The 8,515-nt window shown below is 34.6% G+C and overlaps 1 non-coding gene across 1 annotated transcript; it reads right to left on the reverse strand.

Moving 5' to 3' along the window:
- Nucleotides 1-8,163: 8,163 nt before the first annotated feature.
- TRNAS-UGA (transfer RNA serine (anticodon UGA)) lies at nt 8,164-8,245 on the reverse strand. Its single transcript has one exon. It is a non-coding gene; the product is annotated as a tRNA-Ser (tRNA).
- Between the last annotated feature and the right edge of the window lie 270 nt (nt 8,246-8,515).

Below are 8,515 nucleotides of genomic sequence, written 5' to 3' on the forward strand. Positions count from 1 at the left end.
CATCTAGTATACCTATGGCTACTAGTGTGTCTTCTGATCCTACTATTAGTACCTTGGTTCAAACTATCTTTTCTTTACAACAACAACTTGCTCATTTAACCCAATCTAAGTATAATATTCCTACACGTGATATGGAAAATACCCTTTCCTTAGATATCCTTCATGTTTTTATTACGCAACAGGTCGAGGTTCCTCTTCTTGAGACGTATAATGGTAAGGGAGATCCTATGATTCATGTTAAAACTTTCCAAACAATATGTAGTGATTTTTCTCATGACTATAGGCTTATGGCTAAGTTGTTTTCATGCACCTATAGGGATAGAACCTTGCAATGGTATTTCTCTCTACCTCCTTATTCTATTGATTCTTTTCAAACTCTTGCTAATTCCTTCATTCAACAGTTTCAAAATAATATTGGTCCACAAGCTTCTTTAACTAATTTACTACATTGTAAGCATAATGTTAAAGAGAAATTTATTGGTAGATTTAAAAATTTGTATTCATAGATTTCTTATCCTATGCCTAATCATGATATTCCATGCATTTTTTTTCTAATTTACAAAAAGACATCAGGGATAAGATTCTCTTTGCTGAGTCTACCTCCTTTTCACACCTATGTGCATTTCTTCACCATTATCAATTACAAGTGATTCAACTCGAGAGATCTGCTCTACTGGATCATGTTTCTAGTGATAATAGTGATTTCATCAAACATTCAAACAAGTTCTCTAAATCTAACAACTTTATCAACATCAAATATCCACATATAGATGGTGATCCAGTGGCTACCACATCTCAAGGTATGACTTCTTTTTCCTCTATATTTCATCCTAATCATCAATATATTGACTTATATGAGCCTTTTTCTAAGGTGATGAGTAAGTTGATTCATACTTGTGTTCTTAATCTTCCTCTTATTCATCCTATTGATCCTAGTAAACTTCTGCCTAAGTGTTTTGATTCTAAAGATTTGTGTCAATATCACTGTCAACTAGGTCATGATACTTAAAAAGTTTTATGGTTTGAAGAATGTTATTCAAGACCTTATTGATTCTAAGGCTATTTATGTTGATGCTCAAGTTAATAATACAAATAAGTTTGTTGCACTGCCTAATCAAAATTTGCAGGTTTACACTAATGCATTGCCTTCATACTCAGTGAATGTTATTAATCAACCTTCTTCTTATTTCCATATTTCTTATGATGAGAAGATAGAAGAAGTGAATCACGTTGTTAATCATGTTGAGTTAGAGTCTCAACCTCCAATTTCTTCTCCACCTGGTCCTCAACAAACACTGCCTATTATTATCTTTAGTCAATCTGATATGTTTAAGGTGCCTAATGGTCCTCTTTACATCATTGTTAGAGTGGCCTCATATTCTTTTTCGTGGTACTTTGGTTGATCCTTCCTCTATTGTGAATGTTATCATCAAAGAACACCTTTTTAGTAAAGGATTACATAGAGATACTAATGATTTACCTTCTATATGGATTCAAACTTGTAATAGTTTACTTTATCGACCTCAAGGTTCTATCACTTTATCTATTATTGTTTTAGAGAAAACTTTTTTTTACTACCGTTGTGGTTGTTCCTACTTCTGATCAATTTCACATTAAGCTTGGTATGGCTTTCTCCCATGCAATCTGTTTCTTCTCCTATTCATAAATGTCTTAAATTTCCTCGTGATGGAGACATTATTATTGTTAATCATTCTCTTTATAAACCATCATCTCCTAGAGATTATGCTAAGATTGATTTTTATTGGCAATCTAGTCCTAAAAAAACACCTACTTGTGTTGATCATCTTTATAGAAACTATCAATGACATAAAGTAGCTAAGATTATAGAGCTTAGTCTTCCTAAGGCCTATTTTATCTTCTACATCTATTCCTTGTACTATTGCATCTCAATCTATTGATGTTCCTTCTTCAGAGCCTATGGTAGTTGATCCTAATCCTTTTGCTATCCCTCATAAAACTATTCATAATTGACATGCTTTTTAATGTCACAAGAACCGTCAAGATAAGGCTAAGGGTATGGTTCAAGATCATTCTCTTGATCTCAACCTTTACCTTCCTTTGATCACATCCTACGTGTGTCTGGAGGAGGTTCAACAAGGTAACATTACACATTTGGATAAACATTGATGATTTCATTCGTATTTTAGATTTTGTTAATCTAGACATTGAATTTACTTTAGATGATATTAGTGATGATGATTTAATTATTGTAGATAGTGATTTACCAAGCTTTTTTTTCTAAGCAACTTACAATCACTCCTAGTATGAGCATGATAGTGACTCTCAAAGTCCTTGTTTAGAACTTGTTGTGATCCCTACTATTATTGATATGGTTTCTCTCACAAGTCGTTATCCTTCCCCTAACATTTCAGACCATGATGGGGGGAGCGGAGGGTGGGGTGGGGGGGCACATAGAATGCTTGACATGAACTCCTTCCATAATTGTAGTTTTTAGTTTTCTTGTGTTGTGTTTCTCATGTGTTGTGCTTTTTGTTGTTGTTTACTTTTCAATTGGTTTAGACAATCCTTGTTGCTTTGTTGAGCACAAGTGGATAAAGTGATTGATCTGTGGTCTATATTCTTCTATTTGTATCTCTCTTGTTCTATATGTTATTCTATGTTATGTTGTACATGTGCTATTGTCTGTATCAGTGGTCTTGTTTAGTCTTCTTGATTGTTTATGATATGGTAGCACTGATTATTTTTGGTCTCCATTTTATTGGCCCAAAAAGACTCTTCTTCATATCTCTTTTGTGTTTATTCCTCCATTCTGTCATAGTTCTACTTCCTTTGGGGAATGATGATATTTTCATATTTGACATAATATTATATATTATCATATAATCTTATTGACCCCTTAGTTAGTAGATCCCTTTTGTACCTTATCTTTTGTTGTGGTCATTTCCCTTGATATGTTTCTTCTCTTGGGGGCATCTCATAGTAGAAATTTTGTTGATGCATGTACACTTCCATTAAAGCTATTGCTCCTATTAAGGAATTTACAATCACTTTGATGTGCAAGCATACACTCCGCTCATCCTTTTCCATGGAATACAAATACAAATTTATGTATAACTTGGAGTACTTTAGCCTTGGTGCTTGGTATGATTTCTAAGGTATACACAAATCTATGCATTATTATTTTGTGTCTTTTATCCTCTCTCTTTCTAGTTTTTCCTTTTTAGTTTCTAGGAACTTTGGACAGTTCTTGAGGGCTTGGTCTCTTTTTGGATCTCTCTCCAAACTCTAACAATTTGGGAGACCCAATCCTTGTTGTCAACCCTTCTTTTGACTACCAACATCTAGGAAGGTTGATCTTGATCCCATAAGGACACACACATCCTTATGCTCGGGTCACCTTTTGATTCTTCTTTTTGCGACATGGAGTTCCCTTGAAGTTGAATCCCTTGATGGACTGACTAGCATGCCACACACACTTGCTAGACCATTTGGTTCATCTCTGATGGGTTGATTAGAATGCCACATTTTCTTTAGACAACTCTCTGTGCCCATAATGAATAGTTAGGTTGTAGAACTCCTCAATATAATCCTTCACAATCATATCCTTCTGCTTCAGATTCTAGAACCTCTTAAACAACTCAAGTTCATAATCAACATGAATGAACTTAGCGTTCATTCTCATAGCTCCACCTTGCGACAAATTCTATAGCTTTTGTTCATCTAGCTTCGTAATGACTATCAGTGCACATCAATATTGTGAAATGAGTCTTTGTAGAGACTTAGTAGGGTTTCTAGCTCCACCAACAAAGATTTCATGATTATGAATCTTCCAAATAGACCATAGTATTTCAACAATTAATACAAACAAAAAATATTGTAGTTCTTTCTAGGAAACAAAACATTCAAAATATAAAAGTTCTCACGCAAAGGTAAACCAGAGAGGCCTCAAATTTCCTTGGAAAAGAGGCAGTTAGAAATGACATAGTGAATAAGCTCACAATATTTATAAGTTGGTGAGGAATCTCCACATGGAACAATTTTTTTGAGGTTCAATTGGTCTATTGCAGATCCCAACAAGGGAATCATTCCAATCCAAGATGCCATTATTAGTATTCCAATACGTGTTAAATTGATCTAAGGTCTCATAACTATCAATGAGGAGTTTGTAAAAATATTTGTCTTTAGTATTGGGGAGTGGGTTTTCATTAGGCCACTTGAAATAATAAATCTTATCATTAATAAACTTACCATCATTGGGAAGGGCAAGACTACTATAGGTCTCTGTCATCACTAATTATTTGCTCCACTAAGTCTGGGGCACATCAAATGTCTGTCACACTTCTTGCCAACTTAGTAACTTACCTTCTTATATGATTTCAACAAATTGCTTGATACCTTTTGCTACCCAACTCTCCACATAACATCCTTGAAGTAGGGCCAAGGGTTTGTCTTTGTGTTTTGGGTTCCACTATACAAACCTCTACTTGCAAATACAATTATCCTCATTAATGATGTAATTAAAGACAATTAATTTGACATTCTCTCATCCTTGCCAAATGGCATTGAGCACATTAGACCCTACAACTCTGATTGGTAACATACCATCCATAGTGCCAATTATATGCAAACTTTCATGTGAAGAACCTTTATAAGGGACAACTCTTGCAATATTACACCTAACTAAGATCTTCCAAGGCTCCTTACTCTAACTAGCCTTAGCTATGCATTTAACTACAATAGTTAGTACTTGAGTTCTCAAGTCCTCCAGTCCAAAATGTCCTTTTTCCTTGCCCATAGTGCACAATTTCCAGTAAACAACGTGCCTTTTTTATTCCCTTTCCCACCCAACCAAAGAAACTCCTTACACTCTTTGAATATAGGTGAATTGTACTTGAGTCAACAACCAAACATAAGCATAGTAGACTATATAAGAGAACAAAACCTTTTGACATACCTATGATTTCCCAACCAAGGAGAGATAATGAGTGTTCCGCTTACCAATCTTTTTGTTAGTTGTACCTATAATTCACCCCCACATCTCCTTCAAATATGGATTTACTAAGAATTGAATACCCAAGCACTTGTCTTGGTGATTGTGTACTCTCCAAGCTAGCGAGAACCTATGACACTAGTAAGGAAGGTGCTCATTCTAAAGGACCAATATACATTTTCAAATAGTTAATATAAAATTACATTCAAAGAATATTATAATTACGATTACCATTATGTGTGTGTGTGTGTGTGTGTAAAATTTGTGTTAAAATCAATCAATTAACTAATTACTATGACAATAATTTATATTACAAATGTAGATAACATTATTAAATAAATTTGAATTAGGTTTTAAATTAAAACTCAGTTTTAAATGCTAAAGTATTTCTTCAAATGATTGTGTGAATATTTATTCACAATTATAACCATCATTCACACAATCATTCCAAGAAATACTTTTAACATTATGATGGATTGTTGTGGAATATCAGTTTTAAATTGCAATAATTGTACTTATAGTTAATAGTAGCATTAAAAGTAGAAATTATAGGATGTGACTATCCTCCATCCAAACTGTACACTTGACCAATTTTCAAAAAATTGAAAACATCATGGATTTTTCTAAAAATTTTAGGGTTTGATCTTCATGATTTACATAGTTTGTAGTCGAGAACAAACAAAAAATTTGGAAAAGAATCGCTACGTTTTCATGAATCTGAAAAAAGAAGAAGTTTGACTTTGTTTTGTCTTTAATGCATTTTGGATGGAGATTAGCATGTCCCAAAATTACACGCCTCTACAAGTTCACATTTCTCTTATGTACCTTCTAATCTTTTATAATGTCTCAATATGACCTAGCTATTGTGTTATAAACGACTTGTCTTTCACTCAACTAACTCAAATACTTGAGTTAAATCCATCTTCATAAAATGCTCATAGAGTTGTTCACTCTGGTTTTATAGCTGCCAATTGCATTTGTTCCAAAATCTCAAAGGCCTTTTCAACAAGTTAATTTTTTCTTGCATATCCTACATTCATTGCTAACCGTGAGGCCACATTTTTTCTAGCAATACACTCATGTTTTATCCTATCCTTCAATGGATGATCATGTCCTCTTCTTCTCCCAGATTTACATTTTGCACATGTCTACGTGGGAAAAAAATTGCTTCCATTATATCCTTTAATGGATGTCTCTATCTTGTTTAGGTCGGATATGATGTTGGAAATAAGTGTCGAATTTCAATTTTACACGTGCTCATTGCATTTGCTTGAAAATTTGTCAAGCCTTTTTAACAATTCCATTTTGTGAATGCAATCGTGGCATTCCATGAAATCACAATTCATTGAGGCATTTTATCAAACAATTTAATAAGCTTGTTATGTGTTGATCTTTGTTTGGCATGATTATTGCTTTTGTGTTAATAGAAACCCCAAATTTTGAAAGCAATTGATTGTGAAAAATAAATCACAAACTCAAAAATTTTGCTCGGCACAAGAAGGTGTCAAGTGACAGTTTGCTCGACACGCAATGGATGCCAAGTGACAGGGAGTAGGTGCCGAGTGAACTCGACACATGAAGGAGTCGAGTAGCTTGGCACTAAGGGCAACTCGGCACAAGAGGGTGCCGAGTGAGCTCAGTCACCGAAGGTGAGGTGGAGCTCGACTAAGTGGTTGCTGAGTGAACTCGGTCAACAAAGGATACCGAGTGAACTTGGTAGGAGCAACAAAATGAGAGAACTCGATTAAAGGGTAACCCGAGTGAGATGTTTAACAGACTTACAGTCTAGACATTTCCGCCATTAAAACACAGAGGGGATAGCTTCAAAACTTGCAAGTATGAAAGTATTAAATGCAAAACATGTAATGTTAATTAGAAGGGAGACAACAATAAGCCAAATATGTTTGCTTGCTTGTTTGCTTGTTTTCTATTCAACTAAGTTAAAACTATATCAAAATTTGGAAGCATTCGGCTTCAACCAAAGAACCCTAAAAACTTCAAACTGATAAAATTTAACCTTTAAACTTACAACACCAATGGCTATATACAACAATGCCTGGAGCAATCACTACTTCACAGGACAAATCAATATGAACTTATAGAATAACAAAAAGATTCAACACGTGCTGAAACTTTTTTTTGTCTTCTAAACTTTCTCCACTTTCTTCCTCTGCTCTGATATGTTGATCTACTTCTTTTCTGCTCTGCTCTTCTGCACAACTGTGTTATCTCTTTTCAACTCTTCGAATGAATCAGATTCATTCGTTTTGTCTTCCAACAAAAATGTTTTCCCTCTCATTTTTGGATTTGAACTCACCTACTGAGTTGAATGCTATCAGACAGGTAGGTGGGAGCAACCGACCAACTGCATTAAATTTCTTATACTGATTTCATGCTCAAGGACAGAAGACCGTGGGGGATAGATTTCTTACAGAGGTAGCAAAATGATTATATTGGCATAATTGCTGACGATTGTATAGAGGGAAAATACTTTGAAATTATATGTAGTATGATACATGCCGGAAATTAGTTTCCGGCAAATGAAATTAGGAGCAAAGTGTTTCTGACAATGTCGGATTATTATTGTATAGGTATTAGGTTACAGGATGCTTGGAACAATATAAAATAATCCTTCAATTTGTTTTTGTAGTGGATAATACTTATTTTAGAATGCACTTGCACAGAGCTTTGTACTTGTTAAAATGAGCGTATACATTGAATGACGAGCCGAATCTTACAGCAGATGAGTGGGAGAGAACAGGGGCCATCAAAGGACTAAAATCTATGAAGCATTTTAAGTCTGACATGTTCATGAAATTCAATGCAATTAGGCAACGTTAGTTCGGGGAGTGTGACATTGAAACATCTGCATAGATCTTTTCCCAAATGTTTCAGATCTCATACAATTGGCTTGTAAAGTGTTTTACTCCTAAAAATTTCAGATCTAAGAAAGGTTTCAGTTTTATTTGTTATGGAAATGTGCTTGAGTCCCCCTCCGCCTGGTCCTTCTCGATCGGTTTTTTTGTGCAGTTTCAACCTTCGAATTGTTTCCCGACATCAGATTTTTTTATTCCTGAGTGACACGTGATGAATTCACGGTAGAAATTTAATAAAAAATTAAAATTAATCAATTTCTTTCGGAAAAGAGGGAGAAAACCATCAAACATCCAGCAATACTAAAACAAATCTAGCGTCGACAGCAGGGTTCGAACCTGCGCGGGCGTAGCCCAACAGATTTCAAGTCTGTCTCCTTAACCACTCGGACATATCGACTCATTTATTTCAAAAATTGATTAATATTGGATAATAGTGGAGGGACCTATAATATGAAGCCACATTTCGAAAGGACTTTTCAAGTAAAATATATATTTTGTGCTTTAACAATTTTCTTGGGGTGGGAATGGGGAATAATTCAAGCAGAGGTTAGAAGGACTTTGTTTGATTGAAAATTAAAAAAGGAAGTTATATCGAAGATGGAGACAAGGTTATATTGAAAGATAAAAACAATGTGTATGGTAGGCAAAGGATCAGGTCGCATACAGT

Source organism: Cupressus sempervirens, chromosome 3 (genome assembly GCF_028749045.1).
Source record: "Cupressus sempervirens isolate cs-2001-9-10 chromosome 3, ASM2874904v1, whole genome shotgun sequence".
Classification (NCBI taxonomy): domain Eukaryota; kingdom Viridiplantae; phylum Streptophyta; class Pinopsida; order Cupressales; family Cupressaceae; genus Cupressus; species Cupressus sempervirens.